The sequence below is a fragment of the Mustelus asterias genome, unplaced genomic scaffold (assembly GCF_964213995.1).
Source record: "Mustelus asterias unplaced genomic scaffold, sMusAst1.hap1.1 HAP1_SCAFFOLD_74, whole genome shotgun sequence".
Classification (NCBI taxonomy): Eukaryota; Metazoa; Chordata; class Chondrichthyes; order Carcharhiniformes; family Triakidae; genus Mustelus; species Mustelus asterias.
In genome coordinates, this window is record NW_027590134.1 from 837,125 (window position 1) to 862,840 (window position 25,716).

Below are 25,716 nucleotides of genomic sequence, written 5' to 3' on the forward strand. Positions count from 1 at the left end.
AATGTGCAATGTAGACTGCAGGCTGGATATTCAATGGGGTCTGAGATGGGTGAATAGACTGTGGAATCTTGGCATGGTAAAGGTTCAATCGCGATTAGAACGGGTAAAGGTATACTCTTTATTTCATATCACCTTTCCTCGACCTTCTGAACGAAATGTATCACCTCATACTTTTTTACATTCATTAAATTGTATCTGTCACGTAATTGCCCCATTCCGTCACCCAGTTTATATCTTCTTGACGACGATCAATTTCTTCCTTCATTCGGTGCATAATATTTTCAAGTTTTGCATCATGGAAAGTTGTTCTGAGTTTTGAGATGGGTAAATAAACTCTGGAATCTTGGTAAGGTAAAGGTGCCTCACCTGAAGAAGTGGCTTGGGGCTCCGAAAGCTTGTGTGGCTTTTGCTACCGAATAAACCTGTTCGACTTTACACTGGTGTTGTGAAACTTCTTACTTTGTTTACCCCAGTCCAACGCCGGCATCTCCACATCATGGTAAAGTTACAACATGGATTAGGAAGAGGATATCACCTCTCATCGACCTTCGGACTTCAATGTATCACTTCACACTTGTTACATAAATTAAAGTTTATTTATTAGTCACAAGTAGGCTGACATTAACACTGCAATGAAATTACTGTGAAAATCCTCAAATTAAATGTCATGTGCCATGTGTCTGCCCATTCCAAATGCCTGTCTATATCTTCTTGAAGTCGTGCAATACCCTTCTCACTCAAGTTCACTTCCATCATTGGCAAATTTTGAGATTGAAATCTATACACCAAGATATAGGTCAGTAATATAAATCAAGAAAATAAAGTTTCTCTCTATATACATAGAACATAGAACATAGAAAGCCACAGCACAAACAGGCCCTTCGGCCCACAGGTTGCGCCGATCACATCCCCACCTCTAGGCCTATCTATAGCCCTCAATCCCATTAAATCCCATGTACTCATCCAGAAGTCTCTTAAAAGACCCCAACGAGTTTGCCTCCACCACCACCGACGTCAGCCGATTCCACTCACCCACCACCCTCTGAGTGAAAAACTTACCCCTGACATCTCCTCTGTACCTACCCCCCAGCACCTTAAACCTGTGTCCTCTCGTAGCAACCATTTCAGCCCTTGGAAATAGCCTCTGAGAGTCTACCCTATCCAGACCTCTCAACATCTTGTAAACCTCTATCAGGTCACCTCTCATCCTTCGTCTCTCCAGGGAGAAGAGACCAAGCTCCCTCAACCTATCCTCATAAGGCATGCCCCCCAATCCAGGCAACATCCTTGTAAATCTCCTCTGCACCCTTTCAATGGCTTCAACATCTTTCCTGTAATGAGGTGACCAGAACTGCGCGCAGTACTCCAAGTGGGGTCTAACCAGGGTCCTATAAAGCTGCAGCATTATCTCCCGACTCCTAAACTCAATCCCTCGATTAATGAAGGCCAGTACGCCGTACGCCTTCTTGACCGCATCCTCCACCTGCGAGGCCGATTTAAGAGTCCTATGGACCCGGACCCCAAGGTCCTTCTGATCCTCTACACTGCTAAGAATGGTACCCTTCATATTATATTGCTGCTTCATCCCATTGGATCTGCCAAAATGGATCACCACACACTTATCCGGGTTGAAGTCCATCTGCCACTTCTCCGCCCAGTCTTGCATTCTATCTATGTCTCGCTGCAACTTCTGACATCCCTCCAAACTATCCACAACACCACCTACCTTGGTGTCGTCAGCAAACTTACCAACCCATCCCTCCACTTCCTCATCCAGGTCATTTATGAAAATGACAAACAGCAAGGGTCCCAGAACAGATCCCTGGGGCACTCCACTGGTCACTGACCGCCATGCAGAGAAAGACCCCTCCACAGCCACTCTCTGCCTTCTGCAGGCAAGCCAGTTCTGGATCCACAAGGCAACAGCCCCTTGGATCCCATGCCCTCTCACTTTCTCAAGAAGTCTTGCATGGGGGACCTTATCGAACGCCTTGCTGAAGTCCATATAGACCACATCCACCGCTCTTCCTTCGTCAATGTGTTTGGTCACATTTTCAAAGAACTCAACCAGACTCGTAAGGCACGACCTGCCCTTGACAAAGCCGTGCTGACTACTTTTGATCATACTAAACTTCTCTAGATGATCATAAATCCTGTCTCTCAGGATCCTCTCCATCAACTTACCAACCACCGAGGTTAGACTCACCGGTCGGTAATTTCCCGGGCTGTCCCTGTTCCCTTTCTTGAATATAGGGACCACATCTGCAATCCTCCAAACCTCCGGAACCTCTCCCGTCTCCATCGACGATGCAAAGATCATCGCCAAAGGCTCCGCAATCTCCTCCCTCGCCTCCCACAGTAACCTGGGGTACATCCCATCCGGTCCCGGCGACTTACCAACCTTGATGCCATTCAATAGTTCCAACACATCCTCTTTCTTTATGTCCACATGCTCGATCCTTTCTGTCCACCGCAAACCAGCAGTACAACCACCCAGATCCCTTTCCACCGTGAATACCGAGGTAAAGTATTCATTAAGCAGCTCCGCCATTTCTAACGGTTCCGCACAAACTTTTCCCCCTTCACCTTTTAAGGGTCCTATGCCTTCACATCTCATCCTTTTACTCTTGACATATTTGTAGAAAGCCTTGGGGTTCTCCTTAATCTTACCCGCCAAGGCCTTCTCATGACCCCTTCTCGCTCTCCTAATTTCCTTCTTAAGCTCCTTCCTACATCCCGTATACTCCTCTAAATCCTTAACACCTCCTGGCTCTCTGAACCTTCTGTACGCCTCTCTTTTCTTATTCACCAGGTTCATCACAACCTTCGTGCACCACGGTTCCCGTACCCTACCAACACCCCCCTGTCTCATCGGAACGTTGTCATGCAGAGCTCCAGACAAACATTCCTTGAAAATCCTCCACTTTCCTTCGGTACTTTTCCCCAAGAATGCCTCCTTCCAATTTACCCGTCTAATTTCCTCCCTGATGACACTGTATTTCCCTTTACTCCAGAGAAACACTTTCCTAGCCTGCCTGATCCTATCTCTTTCCAATGCTATCATGAAGGAGATAGAATTATGATCGCTATCCCCCAGATGCTCACCCACCGAGAGATCCTCCACCTGTCCAGGTTCATTAGCCAGCACCAGATCAAGTACAGCCTCTCCTCTAGTAGGCTTATCCACATACTGTGTCAGGAAACTCTCCTGGACACACCTAACAAACTCCTCTCCATCCAAACCCCTAGCCCTAGGGATATTCCAATCTATGTTTGGGAAATTAAAATCTCCCATCACGACAACTCTGTTATTCCTACATCTCTCCAGGATCTGTTTCCCCATCTGCTCCTCAACATCTCTGTTACTATTGGGCGGCCTATAGAAAACACCCAGCAACGTTACCGACCCCTTCCTGTTCCTAACCTCCACCCACAGAGACTCCGTCGTCAATCCCTCCACGGCGTCCACCTTCTCTACAGCCGTGACACTATCCCTGATCAACAGTGCCACTCCCCCCCCTCTCTTGCCTCCCTCCCTGTCCTTCCTGAAACATCTAAAACCCGGCACCTGAAGCACCCAGTCCTGTCCCTGAGACATCCAAGTCTCCGTAATGGCCACCACATCACAATTCGAAGCAGCAATCCACGCTCTAAGCTCATCCACTTTATTCACTACACTCCTGGCATTAAAATAGACACATCTCAGACCTTCAGCCTGAGCACTTCCCTTCTCCATCACTTGTCTAACCTCCCTCTTACCCTGTTTACATTCCTTATCTATTTGCGAGCTAACCTCCTCGCTCTCAGTCCCCTCATTTCGATTCCCTCCCCCCAACCTTTCTAGTTTAAAGTCTCTCCATCCCCAATCAAAGGTAAGTAAAGTTTACTGTGTCCGATGTTTTAATAGGTTTGCACTAATAATTAAGCTGTTGCTTAATGAAATTCCAACTATGCTAAACAGCAATGATTCAAAATGCCACTTGGTTCAAAATAAAATGCCTGCCGGTACTAACATTTTCACTTAAAAAGCATAGCCTTTGCTGATTTTTCGGGATTGAAATGGTGAATACAGGGGAAAGCAGCCTATTGATAAATTTGGAAATGATAAGGCCAATGCATTTAGTATTCCTAAATTCCTCCGTCCCAGGTTCAATATCATTCAATATAACAAGTTCCAAATTAAACCGACTACATGGGAAAGTACATTAATATTGAATTCTCTATGGGATTTAATGCTGACATCCAATCATTAATTCCTGTTTGATCTGCCTCTGCAACAGGGACAACTCATGTAAATCTCTTCCGCTCTGTTGTAGTTCTGGGTTGCGGCCAGTAGATGTCGGCACACTGTCGGCAGGCTGAAATTGAGGCAACTGATAGGGTCACAACAGATAATGTCTAAACTTCAGTCAGGAGTCTAACAACACCAGGTTAAAGTCCAACAGGTGTATTTGTTAGCAAATGCCACTAGCTTTCGGGGCGCTGCTCCTTCGGCAGGTGAGTGGGAGTTCTGTTCACAAACATCTCCACAGCATAAACTTTAGTCTGCCAGAGTGTGCTGACATCTACTGGCCGCAACCCAGAACTGAAACAGAGCGGAAGATACCTCCATGAATTGTCAGTGTTGCAGAGTCAGATCAAACAGGAATTAATGATTGGATATCAGAATTAAATCCAATAGAGAATTCAATATTAACGTACTTTCCCATGCAGTCGGTATAATTTGGAACGTTGTATAGGCTGGAGCAGTTGACTCGATTAGTTCAGCTGTATTGAAGGGAAATCTAGGTAATGAGACGATGGAGAATGGAATTCAGAGATAAGCAGATGATGTTACATTAAAAATTTGAGCAGAGGATCGTGCGGAATCATGTACTAAGTGCATCAAAAGGCCCAATTTCAATTCGATATCTTCCGGGTAGAATGAGTACAGATTTGCAAAGTGTCTCAGCTGGATTTAGAATGAATATCACACACTTATGTTGTACCGGAGACAGAATACGTCCAGCACCTGTTGAATCTTAGAATAGATACAAAAGAGAGAGAGAGAGAGAGAGACCATTACACCCTTTGTCTGTGTCCTGTACAAGAAAAACTCATCTCGTCTCTTTCCCAAACATTGTATCATAAACCTGCAAATCATTTCTCTTCAGGTGCTAATTCCTTTCCCCTGACAATCCTGATTTGATGCTGTCTCTGCCACACGCTCAGGCAGTGATTCCAGGTCCTAATCTCTCAGCACATTAAAAAAACATCCTTCTCCACTCTGCCAATGGGAACAGTTTTTCTTCATCTACTCTTCTTGGACAGCACAATCAAACCCACGACTGCTACCGTCTATAAGGTCAGTGGCAGCAGATACATGGGAACACCAGCACCTAGAAGTTGTCCTCCAAGGCACTCACCGTCCTGGCTTGGAAAAATGTCACCGTACGTTCACTGTCGCAAAATCCTGGACCAACCTCCCGAACACGATTAGGTTACGAGCACTGTGGCAGTACCTACGCCTCAGGGACTGCAGCAGTTCAAGGGGGAAGCTCACATCACATTTTCAGGGTCAACTATGGACGATACACTGGTGTTGGGGTTAAATAACAATACAGAAATGAATATTCATCTGGCTATATTAATGGGCAGCAAAAGTTCAGAGTGCTGTAGCAGAGTGGTACAGCGGAATCGTGCTGGGCCCACAACCCAGAAGTTGATGGATCAAAATCATCCTCTGTTAATACTGATAATAAAATCTCTTGAAATCAACACCAATGCATTTGTGACTTTTACGTGGAGTTTGCAGACAGATATTTACATTCGCTTCATTTCTCTCGTTAAATGCCTCAATCTGCAGTGAATCACGTGTATATGCACACAAGCTAGAAATACTGAAAATGCATCAGCATATATTAGTGATTTGGGTAACGTTGTACAGGGCAGAGTTCCTGAATTTGTGGATAATGTGAAACTTAGAAGTGTTGCGAAATGTGAGGAGGATCGTGCAAATCTTCAAAAAGGACATAGCCAAGTTGTTCGAATGAATGGAAAAGAGGCTAGTGGAATTTAAAGCAGAGAATTTTGAAGGGATTCATTCTGGTGAGAAGATTATAGAGACAAAATAAATTAAAGGGTACAACTCAAAATGAGGTGCAGGAGCAGACGGAACTGGTTGTGCATGTATATATGTCACTGAACAGGTCAGGACAAGTTAAGATACGTTTAATAAAGCATATTGAATTCTACCCTTTATTAACAGGGTCATAGAGTACAAGAGCAAGGAGGTTATGTTCAAAAGGTGTAAGACACTAAAACATCCAGCTGGAGTATTGCAGCCTGTTTTGGAAGCCACACTTTAGGTGGAGAGAGTGCATAAAAGGTTCATGAGATTGTTTGTGAATGAGGAACTTCACGAATGAAATGGATCAAAGACTTTGGAATTGTTCTCCTTGCAGAAGTGAAAATTGAAGGAGATTTAATGGAGGTATTAAATGTCATGAATCGTCTGGATGGAGTGGATAGGGACAAACTATAACTAATCTTGGAATGAGCAATGATGAGAAAGCAGATGTAACACCATTAGCAAAGGATGGAATAGAAACACAAACAGAACCTTTCTCACACAGTGAATGCTTAATATGAGGAATGCACTGCCGGAGAGTGTGATGGAGGTAAGTTCAATTGAAGCATTCTAAAAAGAATTAGGCTGTTACATGAACAAGACAAATGTACAGGATTACAGGGAGAAGGTGGAGATGTTCATTTTCTGTCAGAACATTAATAAATTCTCATTCGTCGCTCATCACTGATTCGAGAGTGAACTGTTCTCTTGTTGCATCTAAACACAGTGAATTACAGCAATGCTTCAATGACAAAACAGTTATTGGGGTAAGTCTAAACGGGAGGTAAAGAAACCAAGTTTGTGTTGAGAAGGAAGTGAAAACAAAAACAAGAGTAAACAAGAGGGTAAAAACCAAAACCTGCAACGAAATTTTGGAAGCAAAATGGAGCTGAGTTTAATGTCTGAAATTGTTTGACTCAGTGCTGCGTCTGGAAGGCTGTAAAATGTTTCATTGAGAGATGAGTTTCTGTTCCTGGAAATTACATTAAGCTTTTCATTGGAATATTGCAGGAGGCTGAGATGGAAAGATCAGTATAAAGCAAGGTTGAAAATTGAAATGACAGGAGACTGTGAAATCCGAGTGATGTTTATTAACTGAACAGAAGAGTTTCACGAAGCAGTCACTTCCTCTGTGACTGGATCCTGAACTTCCGAACTTACAGACCACAATAACAAAGGATAGACAATAATACCTTCTCCACGATCATCCTCGGAACCGGTGTCCCACAGGGCTGTGTTCTCAGCCCCCTACTATACTCCTTATACGCCTATGATTGGGTGGCGAAATTCCCCTCCAATTCGATTTTCAAGTTTGCTGACGACACTTCCGTAGTGGGTCTGATCTCAAACAATGATAAGACAGAGTACAGGAATGAGAGAGAGAATCTGGTGAACTGGTGCGGCAACAATAATCTCTCCCTCAATGTCAACAAAATGAGAGATTGTTATCTATTTCAGGAAGCGTAAAGGAGAACATGCACATGTCTACATCAACGGAGACGAAGTAGAAAGGATAGAGAGCTTCAAGTTTTTAGGTGTCCAGATCACCAACAACCTGTCCTGGTCCACCCATGCCGACACTACAGTTAAGAAAGCGCACCAATGCCTCTACTTTCTCAGAAGACGAAGGAAATTTGGCATGTCACCTACGACTCGCACCACCTTTTACAGATGCACCAAATAAATTATTATTTCTGGATATATCTCAGCTTGGTATGGCTCCTGCTCTGCCCAAGACCGCAAGGAACTACAAAAGGTCATGAATATAGCCCAATCCAACACGCAAACCAACCTCCCATCCATTGGCTCTGTCTGCACTTCCCGCTGCCTCGGCAAAGCAGCCAGCATAATTAAGGACCCCAGGACCCTGGACGATTCCATCTTCTTCCGTCGAAAAAAAGATACAGAAGTCGGAGGTCAAGTACCAACCAACTCAAGAACAGCTTCTTCCCTGCTGCCATCAACCTTTTGAATGGGCTTACCTTGCATTCAGTTGATCTTTCTCCACACCCAAGCTACGACTGTAACACGACATTCTGCACTCTCTCGTTTCCTTCTCTATGAACGGTATGTTTTGTCTGTATAGCACGCAAGAAACAATATTTTTCACTGTATGTTAATACATATGTCAATAATAAATCAAATAATAAATAATACATAAATAAATAATCTGCCCAACATGACAGACAGCTTGATAAGCAAAATAACATGTTCAAAAAAAGAAATATAGAAATCAATCTTACATGTGGAATTTGTGTTTAGGGATCTGAACAGTGAGGACGGAATATGGAACTTATCACACCAACAATTCTAATCCATTTTCCTGTTTCCTCACCAGATGATCTGCTCTCACTGAGGTTGACAGGGATTTCAAGCTTTTATGTCCCACTTCCCTGTTTTCACCCTCATCCCTTCCCGTCTAAAACGATGAAAGTTTTCCCCTTTTCATCACGGCGACACAGTGGTGCAATGATTAGCACTGCTGCCTTACAGCGCCAGGAACCTGGGTTCGATTGCTGGCTTAGGTCACTATCTGTTTGAAGTAAGTACGCTCTCCCTATGGCTGCATGAATTTCTTCTGGGTGCTCCAGTTTCCTCCAACAGTCCGAAAGATATGCTGGTTCGGTGCATTGGCCATGCTAAATTCTCCCTCAGTGTACTCAAACAGGTGCTGAAGTGCAGCGACTAGGGTACTTTCACCGTAACTTCATTGCAGTGTTAATGTCTGCCTACTTGGGACACTGATAAATAACCAAACTTCACTTTACCATCTTCCCCAATATTCTTCTCATTCAATGCATCATCCTTTGTCATTTCTGCCAACTCTAGATTGTTGCCACCACTAGAACTCCACTCCCCTCTGCAGTCCTTTCAATTTTCTGAGTGGAGATTTTCCTCTTTACACCTTCGCCCATGTCCTATCAATTAAAGCAATTCCGCCTCCCCCCGCCCCCCGCACCCCCCCCCCCCCCCACCCCCGATCGAATGTACTCAATGTCCAACGCCTCTAACATTACTTCCAGATGAAAGGCCAATTTCTTCTCCCAAATTAATCGTATTTGCTGTTCACATCGTGCTCTGCTCTGGATTGTGGAGACCAAACAAAGATCGATTACTAACCCTCTGGGATTTCTCCATTCAGTCCAAAATTGTGGCTCCACTTCTGCTCAGAATTCTGGCCCACTATCTTTTTAATTCTTCACTTGTTTTCACTCTGATCTCTCTGTCCTTCGTCTTCTCTCATATTCCAATGAAGCTCAGTGCACAATTCCTGAACGCACTATTTTGATATCTTCACTTGTTCTCTTTCTATTCATGGTAGCCTTGCACCACCAGTTCCTGCATTTCTTCTCTCTTGTACTCTACGCAATCACAGACTTTCTATTTTGTCCCTTTATTTTCTGCCGTTATCAATCTGCCATTTTATTTTGGTCAAGAGCTTCAAGGTTTTAGGTGTGCAGATTACCAACAAACTGTCCTGGTCCCTCCAGGCCAAGGGAAAGCCCCCCCCCCCCCCCCCCAACGCTTCTATTTTCTCAGCAGGCTAAGAAAATTCTGCATGTCCACTCCGACTCTCAGCAACCTTTACAGATGCACCACAGAACACATTATTTCCGGTTGCATCAGAGGCTCCTTCTCTAACCAAGACTGGAAGCAACTAGAAAGGATCATGAACGAAGCCCAGTCCATCACACACACCAGTCTCCCATCCATTGACTCTGTCTACACATCCCGCTGCCTCAGAAATGCAGCCAGCATAATCAAGGATCACACAAACCCCCGACATACTCTCTTCGACTTTCCGTTGGAAAAAAGATGCAAAAGTCTGTGATCACGTATCAACTCACTCAGGAATACCTTCTTTCCTGCTGCCATCAAACTCTTGAATAGACCTACCTTATATTCAACTAATCTTTTTCTACATCCTAGCCATGACTGGACTACTACATTCTCCTTTCCTTTTCTATGATTGGTAAACGTTGTCGGTATAGCATACAAGAAACAATATTTTTCACAAGATACTAATACTGGTAACAACAATAAATTAAACCAAAATTCAAATAAAATCAAACTTAAGGCAGGAAGGTGGGCACACTGTTTGGGGGGCACACTGTTGCCTCAGTGCGCCAGCGACCCAGGTTCAATTCCAGCCTCAGGTGACTGTGTGCAGTTTGCATGTTCTTGCTGTGTCCTCGTCGTTTTCCTTTGGGTGCTGCTGTTTCCCCCCAAACTCCAAAGATGTGTGCCTTAGGTTGATTGGCCATGTTATAATTGTCCCTTCGTGTCAGGGGGACAAGCAAGGTAAATACATGGGGTTACGGGGATAGGAACTGGGTGGGTTGTTCTCTCTGCAGGCTTGATGGGCGAAACGGCCTCCTTCTGCACTGCGGGGATTATATGATTCTTCTTTGAAATTGTTGCATTACTTTGAGATTGTAATCTCTGTCCCAATTTTGTACATTTCTTGGAATTTTACGCACATTTGTAGTTTCAGCACGAGTGCATTTATCTCAGCCTCATCCCAGCAACTCCTTTGTCATTTAATGTCTCCTGCCCTCAACGATGCTTTGAAGCCAGAAGAGAAATATTCATGCTAAATTCAGTAATAAGTCTCGACCACGAATGAGTTAATATTCTGACACAGTATTTTTGAGGCAGCGCAAGATCACACAAATGCTATAATTTTTACCTTATGTAAGGTTGATATGGACAGAATGAGCGGTAAATTGAACTTGTTAAATTGCCACAGGTGCCAACAGGCAAACACAAACAATCGGAGACACAGAAAGAAACATATGGAACAATATGTATCTAATACAATCGGAAAGGATGGAAACTTCACCTGATCAATTCATGGTGATTTTGGGAACAAAATTCCATGTTTTAAACCAGTGGTTAAGAAGCAATGTTGATTTTTGTCCAAATAATGATGAACTATGTCTTTAACGTGGTGCTGTTTCCATGTGCTGATACTCTCGTCCCTCTCGACGGTACATGTCACAGGGAGGACGCTGCTTTCCAAAAAAACATGGTGACTTATTGCAGGGTGTCCGGTAGATCAGACACACTGCAGCTATTATGGATAAACTATTTCTGTGAAATCATTGATCGTATCTGCTTCCACCACCATCACAGAGAACGAGATTGATCCATTACTCTTCTGGCTGAGTGATGTTGCCTTCTTTTTAGGTCAAACCAAATAAACAAACTCAAATTAAGTCAGGACAAATTAAAAGGGGCAGCTCCCCAAAAAGGAGGGGGAACAGCCCGAACAGAAATCAAAGTACAAAGGAAACTTAAAAACATCAAATTAAAATGTGATTATTAGGATCGATAATGCACCCCAACCCCTGCGGTGCCCAGCGGGCGCGGAAGGCGTCAACCCCGCCCGTGGACACCGCATGCTCCCTCTCCAGGGCCACCTGGCCGCGAACGTAGCCGCGGTAGAGGGGCAGACAGTCAGGATGGACGGCCCCCTCGATCGCCCGCTGCCTGGACCGGTAAATGGCGCGTTTCGCCAGGCCCAGGAGCAGGTTCACGAGGAGGTCGCCATCCCGACCCTCCCCTCTCCGCACCGGGTGTCCATAGATCAGGAGCGTGGGACTGAAGTGCAAACAAAACATCAATAAAAGGTTCTTTAGGAAAACATAAAGGGAGTGCAGCCTAAGACACACAACATAGACATGGTCCACGAACTCCACAAGGCCGCAGAAAGGGCAGTCTTCGGAGCCCGTGAACCAGTGAATCCTACGGTTGTGCGGAACTGCTGCATGCATCACCCTCCACTCAGGTCCCCGACGGAATTGGGGGAAAAATTGGCGACTTTGTACGTGCCTGAATGAAACATTTCCCACCATAATCGCTGCGAGCAGGGTTCGAACCTGCGCGGGGAAACCCCACTGGATTTCGAATCCAACGCCTTAACACTCGGCCACCGCAGCTGCGTATTGGCTGCACTAATGTAACCACCTCAGTAACGTGCATATATTAACTTCATCAGTACCAGGATTGGACAGAGCACAGTGTGTGAGCTGAAATTTGTTCCTGAACTTTTACTTTGTATCTTTGTCTCTGAATTCATTTATGAGGCCAGTGATTTGTTTTTTTTTCTATTTAACTAATTTTTCAGTGAAAACTAATTACGTCCGAAGAGAAAATGAAAACAAAAGTATCTCTATTACTGGCGAATGTTGCGTTCGCCCTGTTTTGTTCACTCGTTTTAAAATACAAGAGGCCGCCGATAAGGTTCTAAATAAATTATCAATGCGATAGCCGGGCATCGAACCCATATCACCTGCGTGGAAAGCAGCTACTCCCACCACTATTCCACCATCGCTCGCGCTGCATCAGCAACCGTTATTCGCGTTAGTTATAATTACGGAACTACCTTCGTTGCTGGTTTCATCAGGCACCAGGTGTGCCCGTCGGAAACTGAAATTGGCTTGTCTCGTTTTCGCCACCTTTTTACTATTGTTTCATACTGGGAATTCATTGATCAATTTTGAGGCCTGTTCTTTCATTGAACAAAGTGTCCACTCAAAGTAAATTGAAGTTGAATTTTCCATTAGAAAGATCGTGATGGTGAGGATTTTTAGTGAATTTCATTTTAAGAGTGCTCAGTTACTGTTATGACCTGCGATAACTAATTAAAGACATCAGAACCGTGATGGCCAGGAACTGACCCTAGATCAAATGCTCGCACAGTCACCACTCCACCACCATCGCTCACCTGGTTCTGCCACCCACTCTGTAAGAAAGTTCAGCTCTGACAATGAATCTGGTTTCCTCCAGGTCCAATCGGAGGATGGTCAGAAACTGTCTGTCACTGTCAGAAACTGCATTGTAAGAAGTTTAACAACACCAGGTTAACGCCAGCAGGTTAACCAGTCCAACGCCGGCATCTCCACATCATGACTACGATAGAAACTGCATTATCAGCGAGTGCGGGACGATCATTTAACTGGCTGTTACTGGTTGTTGTGGTTGTGATTTACTGTTACCTGTCAGTGCAAGAACAACACATAAAACTATACAAACACTTAGTTGAAGAAAGGACTTCTCTTGTGGCACTGGGAGCATTTGCATAATGGATGTCTGGTTCTGTTCAGTTTGATGCACTTTGATTCTTGTATTTATTTTCCCACGATACCCTTTCCCTTTCGCGACGTGTCATGTTTATTTGCTCGTTTGCCTAAATGTTGAACTGAAACCAATTGGAATTGGCCTATTATTTCAGCAAGATGCACTTTCTACTCTGAGCGCTCTTTGTTGCAGTAGGAGCGCTGCAGCTCGGATCTGTGGCGCAAAGAGTGGCATGTAGGACTTCTCATCATTGTTTTATTTAATTTGATTTGATTTATTATTGTCACATGTATTAATATACAGTGAAAAAGTATTTTTCTTGTGCGCTGTAGAGACAAAGCATACCGTTCATAGAGAAGGAAAGATGAGACTGCAGAATGCAGTGTTACAATCATAGCTAGGGTGTCGAGAAAGATCAACGTAATGCAAGGGAGGTCCATTCAGAGGCAGCAGGGCAGAAGCTGTTCTTCAGTCGGTTGGTAGGTGACCCCAGACTGTTGTATCTTTTTCCCGATGGAAGAAGGTGGAAGAGAGAATGTTGTCTGGTGAGATATTCAGACGTTGTGGGTCAGAATCTCATCGAAGTCGGCTTTTTAGGTAAAGTTTGAAGAAACAGAGGATAACAAAGAGAGAAATAAGGAAGGAGAGGATCAAATATGAAGGTAGGCTAGCCAGTAACATTAGGAATGATAGTAAAAGTTTCTTTAAATACATTAAAAACAAACGGGAGGCAAAAGTAGACATTGGGCCGCTCCAAAATGACGCTGGTAATCTAGTGATGGGAGACAAGGAAATAGCTGAGGAACTTAATAAGTACTTTGCGTCAGTCTTCACAGTAGAAGACATGAGTAATATCCCAACAATTCAGGAAAGTCAGGGGGCAGAGTTGAATATGGTTGCCATCACAAAGGAGAAAGTGCTAGAGAAACTAAAAGGTCTGAAAATTGATAAATCTCCGGGCCCAGATGGGCTACATCCTAGAGTTCTAAAGGAGATAGCTGAAGAAATAGTGGAGGCGTTAGTTATGATCTTTCAAAAGTCACTGGAGTCAGGGAAAGTCCCAGAGGATTGGAAAATCGCTGTTATAACCCCACTGTTCAAGAAGGGAACAAGAAAAAAGATGGAAAATTATAGGCCAATTAGCCTAACCTCAGTTGTTGGCAAAATTCTAGAATCCATCGTTAAGGATGAGATTTCTAAATTCTTGGAAGTGCAGGGTCAGATTAGGACAAGTCAGCATGGATTTAGTAAGGGGAGGTCGTGCCTGACAAACCTGTTAGAGTTCTTTGAAGAGATAACAAATAGGTTAGACCAAGGAGAGCCAATGGATGTTATCTATCTTGACTTCTAAAAGGCCTTTGACAAGGTGCCTCACGGGAGACTGCTGAGTAAAATAAGGGCCCATGGTATTCGAGGCAAGGTACTAACATGGATTGACGATTGGCTGTCAGACAGAGTTGGGATAAAAGGTTTTTTCTCAGAATGGCAACCGGTGACAAGTGGTGTCCCGCAGGGTTCAGTGTTGGGGCCACAGCTGTTCTCTTTATATATTAACGACCTAGATTAACGACCTAGATGACGGGACTGGGGGCATTCTGGCCAAGTTTGCCGATGATACAAAGATAGGTGGAGGGGCAGGTAGTATTGAGGAGGTGGGGAGGCTGCAGAAAGATTTAGACAGTTTAGGAGAGTGGTCCAAGAAGTGGCGGATGAAATTCAACGTGGGCAAGTGCGAGGTCTTGCACTTTGGAAAAAAGAATAGAGGCATGGACTATTTTCTAAACGGTGACAAAATTCATAATGCTAAAGTGCAAAGGGACTTGGGAGTCCTAGTCCAGGATTCTCTAGAGGTAAACTTGCAGGTTGAGTCCGTAATTAAGAAAGCAAATGTAATATTGTCATTTATCTCAAAAGGCTTGGAATACAAAAGCAGGGATGTACTTCTGAGGCTTTATAAAGCACTGGTTAGGCCCCATTTGGAGTACTGTGAGCACTTTTGGGCCCCACACCTCAGGAAGGACATACTGGCACTGGAGCGGGTCCAGCGGAGATTCACACGGATGATCCCAGGAATGGTAGGCCTGACATACGATGAACGTCTGAGGATCGTGGGATTATATTCATTGGAGTTTAGGAGATTGAGGGGAGATCTAATAGAAACTTACAAGATAATGAACGGCTTAGATAGGATGGACGTAGGGAAGTTGTTTCCATTAGCAGGGGAGACTAGGACGCGGGGGCACAGCCTTAGAATAAAAGGGAGTCACTTTACAACAGAGATGAGGAGAAATTTCTTCAGCCAGAGAGTGGTAGGTCTGTGGAATTCATTGCCACAGAGGGCTGTGGAGGCCGAGACGTTGAGCGTCTTCAAGACAGAAATTGATAAATTCTTGATTTCTCGAGGAATTAAGGGCTATGGGGAGAGAGCGGGTAAATGGAGTTGAAATCAACCATGATTGAATGGTGGAGTGGACTCGATGGGCCGAATGGCCTTTCTTCCGCTCCTATGTCTTATGGTCTTATGGTCTAAATTAGGAACGGTTGTGTCAATGCTCTCAGAGTAGTGAAACTGCCGCCTCGAACTTCATGAGAATCCCTGCAGGGCAGAAGGAGAACATTCGGTCCATCGGGCCTGCACCGACAACAATCCCACCCAGCCTGTATCCTCGTAACCCCACATATTTACCGTGCTAATCCCTCTGACATTAAGGGACTATTTAGCATGGCCAATCCTGCTAATACGGTGCTAATTTTCATGGCTGAGCTGCCTATTCCAGAAAGACAAAATCTCCCATTCGGGCCGCAAATGAAGCTGGCGTCTGCTTTGGAGTGTCTGAAACCTCAGGTTTCCCTGGTGGCAAACTCCTCTCCAAAACTGGTGTCCTGATTTTAATCGAGTTTCTCATCTGATTAGAAATATGGGAATGTGGAATTGTTCTGGACTATTTACCCCTCAAGCCCGTGTATCCAAACTTCATCTTGGTTCTGTGAAGCTCAAAACACTGAACGAATCATTAGTTCACCGGCAATAAGGATACAGAACAAATGCACCACCGACGAGGATGGGATTCGAACCCACGCGTGCAGAGCACAATGGATTAGCAGCGTTAACCACTCGGCCATGAAATGGTCACTCCGCAATCCATTTTTAGTGTTTTAACATCCGGAAGAAAGAACATATTTCTCCCGCAGGAAAATGTTGCCTTTCTGCTTTCTCGTTAATCTTGATTCGCTGTTACTTTTCCATTTGATGTAAATTCAGAGAAAGTAAAGAGAGGGGCAGTTTACCTCTCTGGTCCCTGTTTGGTTTTGAATTCATCGAACATGACCCTGATGTAAAAAGTGGCGCAACGGGAGAGCGTCTAACTTCAGAGTAAAGAGCTGCGTGTTCGAATCACAGAGCTTTTCTGCGTTGGTCTTTGGATTTTGGTTGTTTCCAATTGTTCCTGAAATGATACAACTGTGATAGAATTGAAATTTTAGGGATGCTTCCGTTTCGCATGCTCAGTTTACTTTTTTGCACACTTTCATATTTGAACAATGTGTCAGAGATATGATTCGTCCATTGTTTGTAAAATTAAAGCAAGGTCCACAGTCCCAGTTGTATCTGGGAGGCATCAATGGGGAGAGCTGACCGGTGGTGATTTAACCAGAGGAGTCACATCTCAGGCGAGGAGCAAGGCTGAGAAGGTGGGGCCTTCATGAACAATCTCAACCGATACTGGAATTGATCCCGCGCTGCTGGCTGAATAAACTGTTTAGCCAACTGAGACAAATACGCTGTGCTACTCGTTAATGAAAATCAAGAAGCAAATGAACTGCAAAGAAAACCCTGATTTGCTTTTGGGCAGCAGCAGAATACGTCTTTTTGATGGAGTGATTACATGATAGCAGAGGATGGTTTTGATCCATCGACCTCTGGGTTATGGGCCCAGCACGCTTCCGCTGCGCCACTCTGCTTCCTTGACCTGAGCAGCTTGATAGGTGACCTCAGAGTGCAGCTTAGAGTCAACCACATTGCTGTTGGTCGGGGGCCACATGTCGGTCCAGACCAGGTAAAAAAAAATCATTTCTTAAAGGACATTAGTGAACCAGCTGTGTTATTTTATGAAAATCGATTCGTGGTCATTGGACTTTTAATTCCAGATGTTTTTTATTGATGTCAAATTTCACCAACTGCCATGGCGGTGTGAGTGTGTGTGTGTGTGAGAGAGAGAGAGAGAGAGAAAGAGAGAGATTCTCACATAGTCAGCCTGTTTGTGAGTATGGATTAATCCTTTATATTCCCTCATAAACACGGTGATCCCTTGGTCTTTGTGAATTCCTCAGATACACTTGTACCACTGAGACTCTGGTGTGCAGGTGGAGGGTTGGTTGAGGTTTGAAGGCAATGCTGCAGGGTGCTCAGTGTGAAAGCAGCCGATTTTGAAGTACGTGTGTCGGAAAGTGAAGGGTGAACTTGTCTGTGTGAACATCACAGAAAAGCTCTGTCTGGTGCTGTGTCCAAGAGACAACTTTTGGGTTGTCAGTAAATTAACTCCTGTAATGAAGGCACAAAATCTGAAACAGGAAATGCTGGAAATATTCAGCAGCTCCGAAAGCAGCTGTGGAGAAATATTCCTGTTGCCAGGATGAAAGCCTCCAATAGCATAGTTCACGTTACTCAGACCTCTCAATCTTAGCACCTTCTTGCAAGGAACCCGTAGGGCGGGAATTGGGTCTTTGTTGACTTGAGCAAATAGAACAATGCACAAGCCTAGTAAACAGGAGATCTCAGTTTCAAATCCCAGCGAGAGCCTTGAGTCCTTTCAAGTGATCAGTGCAATTGTGCAAGTCGCAATGTCCCATCCTTGCTCGTCGATATTGTCTTTACCTTTACAGTGGATGGTCTACAAAGATGAAACAAAAACATATTTCGAGACTGCCCACAAATATAGTCTAATATTTATTTACTCGATCAGGTATTTTCATCATCTTGCAGAAAAAAATAATCTTCAATAAAGCCAATGCTGTAAATTCTACAAATACAACTGTTCATTTTTTTTTCTCAGGGAATTTCTAACACTGTCGAATGGCCTTACAATCAGACAATCCCAACAGTGCTGAAGGAGACCATTCTGCCCATCGAGTCTGTACCAACTCTCCAACAGAGAATTGCACACAGACCTATCCCCGTGTCGCCACGCATCCACCCCGCTAATCTACCTATACAAACACCTTCGGGATCAAGGGGCAATCTAGCATGGCCAATCCACCCAACTTGCTCATCTTTGGACTGTGGGAGTAAACAGGAGCACTTGGTTTCCTGAGATATCTTGCCTGGGTGAATGCAGCTTGAACAGCACTACAGAAGTTGAACACCATCCAGGACAAATCATCCCACTTCATTCGCTTCCCACGCATAAAAATTCACTCCCTCCACTACAGCAGTGCGCACCATCGACACGATGCACTGCAGCAGCTCAGCAAGGCTCCTTTGCCAGCAGCTTCCAAACCAATGACTACGACAGCCTGGAAGGACAAGCGCAGCAGACACACCAGAATAACACCACCAGGTTGCAGGGCACTGATATTCATTTATTGATTGTAGTTATTTGTAAGTTGTTGTTGTGTGTGTGTGTTCTTTAATCCTCTTTATCTTCCAAAAGAAGTGAAATATCTAATTGAAAAAGATGATACTATTTCTAACCCAACCAGCGAACGTTGTATCAAACTTAAAGAAAGCCCCCGGGGTTTGTGATTTATTCTCGAGTTAGTGGTTTCCCTGGGAGCCGAGGCAACAGAAACAGCGTGGAGAGTTGGCAGAGCAGGAAATGTCGGTGCCGAAGCTGAATCACATCATTGAAGCAGCTAACTGTTTGCCACTAATCTGACCCAAAATCCAACGCTGGTGGGTCTCGAAACCACAACCTTTGAATGGCTAACTTGCTATCATGTAGAAACCCAACGCGCTTTCCATTGCGCCACAGAGCTGCGTGACGGAAGTTTACTTTACTTGTCCATATATGGATTTTTGACAACGTAGAAACGATTCGTATTTTCACCAATCTCGGAGTTAAAACGTCAAGAACTGTTCAGAGGAACTTCATTGATTGCAACTCGTGTTGGAACATCTTATGTCTGTTGAGACAGTTGTGGAAATACACACCTTTATACAGGAAATGTGTCCATCACAGAATGATCCTCCCTCTCTCTCTTCCTCATTCTCCTGTACAGCTTGGAGTCAAATCTCGCAGGCTTGATAGTCGGGAGACACATTCTACTCTATCTGCCACAGGGCTGATCAGAACCTGTTCCCTGTTCCAGTAAAACATCTGCACAGAACACAACGCAAAGCTGGAAGCTGGAAATCTGAAACAAAAACAGAAAATGCTGGAAGTGCTCAGCGGATGAGGCAAACATTTTGATTAATGAAGATTTCTGGAAAACAAATTCCTGAAGCACAGCACAGCTGCACAGTTTAAAGTTTCCTTTCATCCACAATGGATGGGCCATTCTATGATTTTGAATAATCCAAATTGACAATGCGCATTGTTATTCTAGTGGCCACAGCCTGAAAACCACTCCAGGCATTGATGTCGCCCTTGGATTTTAAATTTGTAAATCCATTCTCTATCTTTTAAAGCTGCAATTGAAATTGTATCTATAACCCATTCAGTTCTTTGTGAGTGAGAAGGAGAATTGAAGATACATTTGGATAATTTTCCTTTGACTGAATTTGTACAGAAGCATAAAGGCGGGCATCACACACAGCACTTCATGAAACTCATCCGCTAAAAGCTTACAGCGTTTAATCAAGGGATGGTCCTATTTATTCATTTATTATTTATGGAGAATAGAAAAGTTGGAACTGTATGCAATCTGGGCAATATAACTGAGCAAAGTGAAACACAATGGGGACTGGGCACGATAAGCCTCCCATGGGCAAAAGACAAAGTGGAGGTGCGACGTTGACTGCCTTGTGAGACGGAGCAGGGAAATGTTGTCGGATGAAGATACATAGGAAAGTGGGAGTGCTAAATGTTTAATGATCACTGTACAAGCAAAAGGTGCAATGCAGACTGCAGGCTGGATATTCAATTCTTACTATCCTAAACAACAGTGATTCAAAATGCCACTTCGTTCAAAACATAATGCCAACCGGCACTAATACATTCCGTAAAAAGCATAGCCTTACTGATTTTTATAATTTAAATGATTTAATTTCATTACAGAGGAAAGCAGCGTACTGGTAGATTTCAAAAAGATACGGCCAACAGATTTAGTATTTCTAAATTCCTCCGTCCCGGGTTCAATATAATGTGAACAATTCTTGTCTGTTGTGTCCCTCTCTGATGTCTGAACTTCAGTCTACCAGAGTGTGCTGACATCCACTGGCCGCAATACAGAACTGTAGTAGCGCGGGAAAAAATGCACATTAACTGTCGCTGTTGACCGACATGTAGTTGGTCAAAGAAGACAGAGGGTAGCAGTGGAAAGTGGCGTTCCTCAGGGATCAGTGTTGTGACCTTTGCTGTTTGTAATATATATAAATGATTTGGAGGAAAATGTAACTGGTTTGATTAGTAAGTTTGCGGACGACACAAAGGTTGGTGGATTTGCGGAGAGCGATGAGGACAATCAGAGGATACAGCAGGATATAGATCAGTTGGAGACTTGGGCGGAGAGATGGCAGATGGAGTTTAATCCGGACAAATGTGAGGTAATGCATTTTGGAAGGTCTAATACAGATAGGAAATATACAGTAAATGTCAGAACCCTTATGAGTATTGATAGACAAAGGGATCAGGTACACAGGTCACTGAAAGTAGCAATGCAGGTGGAGAAGGTAGTCAAGACGGCATACAGCATGCTTACCTTCATCAGTCGGGGCATTGAGTTTAAAAATTGGCAAGTCATGTTGCAGCTTTATGGAACCTTAGTTAGGCCGCACTTGTTCAATTCTGGTCACCATACTACCAGAAGGATGTGGAGGCTTTGGAGAGGATGCAGAAAAGATTTACCAAAATGTTGCCTTGTATGGAGGGCATTAGCTATGAGGAGAGGTTGGAGAAACTTGGTTTGTTCTCACTAGAACGACGGAGGTTGAGGGGCAACCTGATAGAAGTCTACAAGATTATGAGAGGCATGGATAGAGTGGATAGTCAGAAGCTTTTTCTCAGGGTGGGACAGTCAATTACTATGGGGCACAGGTTTAAGATGCGAGGGGCAAGGTTTAAAGGAGATGCACGAGGCAGCTTTTTTACACAGAGAGTAATGGGTGCCTGGAACTCATTGCCGAGGGAGGTAGTGGAAGCGGATATGGTAGTGACTTTTAAGGGGTGTCTTGACAAATACATGAATAGGATGGGAATAGAGGGATATGGTCCCCGGAAGGGTAGGGGATTTTGGTTCAGTCGGGCAGCATGGTCGGTGCAGGCTTGGAGGGCTGAAGGGCCTCTTCCTGTGCTGTAATTTTCTTTGTTCTATAACTTCGAATTTGGTATTACCTAAAGCATTTGAATCGACTAGCACAGATGTACTAAAGGGCAATCGAGGTAATGAGACGTTGGAGAATGAATTTCAGAGATAAGCAGATGATGTTCCGTTGAAGATTTTGAGTAGAGGACCGTGTGGAATCATATACTAATTAGAACAAAAGGCCCAGTTTCAATTAGGTATCTTCCGGGTAGAAAATGTACAGATTTGCTAAGTTTCTCAGATAGAGAGAGAGCGATACAGAATGAGTCCAACATCATACATATAGAATCTTAGAATGGATACAACAGAGAGAGGGAGAGCATTCGGCCCTTTGCCTGCATGCTGGGCTGTACAAGAACATCTCAGCTCATCCCTTTCCAAGTCCTTGCCTCAAAACCCTGGAAATCCTTTCACTTCAGGTGCTGATCCCATTCTCCCTTGACAACCCGGATTTGATGCTGCCTCGACCAACCCCCCAGGCAGTGCATTCCAGGTTCTAAACACTCAGCACATTAAAAACCATCCTTCTCTCCTCTGGCAATGGGAACAATATTTCTTCATCTCCTCTTCTTAGACTGCACCCACCAACCCACCACCTCTACCATCTCGAAGGACAGCAGCAGTAAATACATGGGAATACCAGCACTGCAAACTCCCCCTCAAGGCACTCACCGTCCTGACTTGGAAATACATTGCGGCTCCTTCACTGTCGCAGTGGCAAAATCCTCAATGACTGTTTGGCTAACAGCACTGTGGCTGTACCGACACCTCAGGGACTGCAGCAGTTCAATAAAGCAGCAAACCACCACCTTCTTAAGGTCAGTTAGAGATTGGCAATGAATGCTGGCCTCGTCAGTGATGCCCTCTCGAAATGAATAAAACAAAAAAAAACTCGCAACTGCAACTGGAGACAGACAGATACAGAACAAATCTCACTCACATGCCCGTGTGGGATACAATATGAATCCGCAAATCACATTCACTAACAGAGAGTAAAATGTAGTCGAAATTGGGCGATCTTTATCCAGTTGCAGTTTAACCAGTGTTTTATACAAGAACAGAAAACATCTTCACACAACATGCGACATTTTAACCCAATATGGAACATCATGAGACCAGATAATTTACAGAGCAGGGCATATATTAACAAAGCATTTTTTTAAAATTACACAAGATGGACCGTATTTAAACAATCAGAAAGACATTGACAGCATCAGGGAAGCATTTTGCACAACAGCAGAAAACACTTCTCAACAACAGAGAGCACAGTTACACAGGAGGAAATATATTTGCAAACATGTATTTGCAACAGAAAATTCCTTGAAATATAGTGCTAGATTCCGTGTCATGCGGTTTCCCATCACCTTTGTCTGTCGTTATATGTCCAGACAATTTAGCTTACTGCTATTGTGTGTTTTTCTCTGTTGTATTCTGGGTGTGATGCAGGGGCTGAGCCTCCTGACACTGGAACTAGTATTAAACGATACAGGGGCGAAAATCTGCCTGACTATTTAGAGTGTGACAGTTGTTGTCTCACTGTGGGAGTGCTGCTCGGGCTGCAGTGGAGAGTGACAGTTGGTGTCTCAGTGAGGGAGTGCTGCTCGGGCTGCAGTGGAGAGTGACAGTTGGTGTCTCACTGTGGGAGTGCTGCTCGGGCTGCAGTGGAGAGTGACAGTTGGTGTCTCACTGTGGGAGTGCTGCTCGGGCTGCAGTAGAGTAATTAATTTATTTAATTATTTTTCAGTTCAATTAGTGAAAAAAATCGGAGGTTTTTTTTTTCTAAACAGGAAATAGGCCCAGCAGCAGCCTGGGAAGATTTTGGAGGGTTTAAAAGTAGGCCGCACCTTTGAGCGGGCAGCGTCGTTAGCGGGCAGTGGAGTGAGCAGGGGACAGAGTGAGAGCTAAAAGGGCTTTGGCTCACAGGGCTTCGGCGAGGAAGGTTGTTTGTTTGTTTTTCTTCGGTTACACCCCCTTTTTGTTTTATCCCCAAAACTAAAAATGACATGGCTGGTATGAGTGGGAGGCCAGTATACTGCATTCGGTGTGGGATGTGGGAGTTCCTGGAGACAACTTGCCTCCCGGAAGTCCATATCTGTGCCAGATGTGTGGAACTGCATCTCCTGAAGGATCGTGTAAGGGAGCTGGAGCTGAGGCTCGATGAACTCAGTTTAGTTAGGGAAAATGAGAGAGTCATAGATAAAAGTTATAGTCAGGTAGTGACACCAGGGTCTCGGAAGGAAGACACGTGGGTCACGGTTAGGAGGGGTGATAGTCAGAAGGGTGATGTGCCAGAAAGCACCCCAGTGGCAGTCTCCCATAAGAGAAAGGGATGGGCAACAGATGGGAGAAGGGAAGGGAGTGAGCAGTCTGTGGAGGGATCCCCTGTGGTTGTCCCCCTCCACAATAGGTATATTGTTTTGGATTCTGTGGAGGGGGATGACCCTCCAGGGGTAAGCCACGAGGACCAGATCGCCTCCACGGGGACAGGCTCAGGGGTCCGGAAGGGAAAGAAGGGGTTTAGGAGAGCGATAGTTGTGGGGGACGCAATAGTTAGAGACACGGACAGGCGCTTCTGTGGGACTGAACGAGAATCCAGGATGGTAGTCTGCCTCCCTGGTGCCGGGGTACTGGATGTCTCCGAGAGGGTAGGAAGCATATTTAAAAAGGAAGGTAGTCAAACGGATGTGATTGTACACATTGGGGGAAATGATGTAGGTAGGAAGAGCAGGGGGGTCATACGAGAGAAATTCAGGGAGTTGGGTGCTAGGCTAAAAAGTAAGACCTCCAGTGTAGCAATCTCTGGACTGCTCCCGGTGCCTAGTGCAAGTGAGGCTCGGAACAGGGAGATTCTACAGTTGAACGTGTGGCTAAAGGACTGGTGCAAGAGGGAGGGTTTTAAATTCATAGATAACTGGGAAATCTTCAAGTCAGGATGGCAACTGTACAGAAAGGATGGGTTACACCTTAACTGGAAGGGAGCAAATATCCTGGCTGGGAGTTTTGCTCGAGTGTTTCGGCAGGATTTAAACTAGTGTGGCAGGGGGGTGGGGAACAAAACAGGAGGTCAGTAAATACTGAGGCTGGGGTCGAGCTGGGGGCCAGGGCAAGGCTAGCTAAGAAGAGGAGCACTCTGGAGGAGGAGGACCTGACTGGGCCTGGAGGTCTGGAGTGCATCTGCTTCAATGCGAGGAGTGTAACGGGTAAAACAGACGAACTTAGGGCCTTAATGCTTGTGCGGAATTTGGATGTGGTTGCGGTGACGGAAACTTGGTTAAAAGAAGGACAGGACTGGCAGCTGAATATTCCGGGGTATCAGTGTTTTAGGCGAGACAGAGGAGGGGCTAAAAAAGGTGGGGGAGTAGCGATATTAGTTAAGGAGCATATTACCGCGGTGCAGAGGGTAGACAACTTAGAGGGGTCATGTACTGAGTCGCTGTGGGTGGAACTCAGAAACAGGAAGGGTGCAGTCACTATGCTGGGGGTGTACTACAGACCACCCAACAGCCCACGGGAAGTGGAGGAAAGGATATGTCAGGAGATTCTGGATAGGTGCAGAAAACATAGGGTTGTTGTAGTGGGGGACTTTAATTTCCCTGGCACAGACTGGAAAGTGCTTAGAGCTGGGGGACCGGACGGGGAGGAATTTGTAAAATGCGTACTGGAAGGTTCTTTGGAACAGTATGTAGATAGCCCGACTAGAGAGGGGGCTATACTGGACCTAGTTCTGGGAAATGAGCCCGGTCAGGTCGTCAAAGTTTCGGTAGGGGAACATGTGGCAAATAGTGACCACAACTCTGTTAACTTTAGGATAGTAATGGACAAGGATGAGTGCTGTCCTACGGGCAGGGTGCTAAATTGGGGGAAGGCTGACTATAGCCGGATTAGGCAGGAATTGGTGGATGTTGATTGGGAGAGGATGTTCGAGGGTAAGTCCGCGTCTGGCATGTGGGAGTCTTTTAAGGAACTATTGATAAGGCTGCAGGATAGGCATGTGCCTGTAAAAAGGAAAGATAGGAAAGGTAGGATTCGAGAGCCGTGGATAACCAGGGAAATTGAGGATCTGA

The 25,716-nt window shown here is 44.8% G+C and overlaps 2 non-coding genes across 2 annotated transcripts; both read right to left on the reverse strand.

The window, feature by feature from the left end:
- Positions 1-11,970: 11,970 nt before the first annotated feature.
- On the reverse strand, positions 11,971-12,051 carry trnas-cga (transfer RNA serine (anticodon CGA)). The gene has a single exon. It is a non-coding gene; the product is annotated as a tRNA-Ser (tRNA).
- Positions 12,052-17,080: 5,029 nt separating this feature from the next.
- Positions 17,081-17,152, reverse strand: trnam-cau (transfer RNA methionine (anticodon CAU)). Its single transcript has one exon. It is a non-coding gene; the product is annotated as a tRNA-Met (tRNA).
- Positions 17,153-25,716: the final 8,564 nt, after the last annotated feature.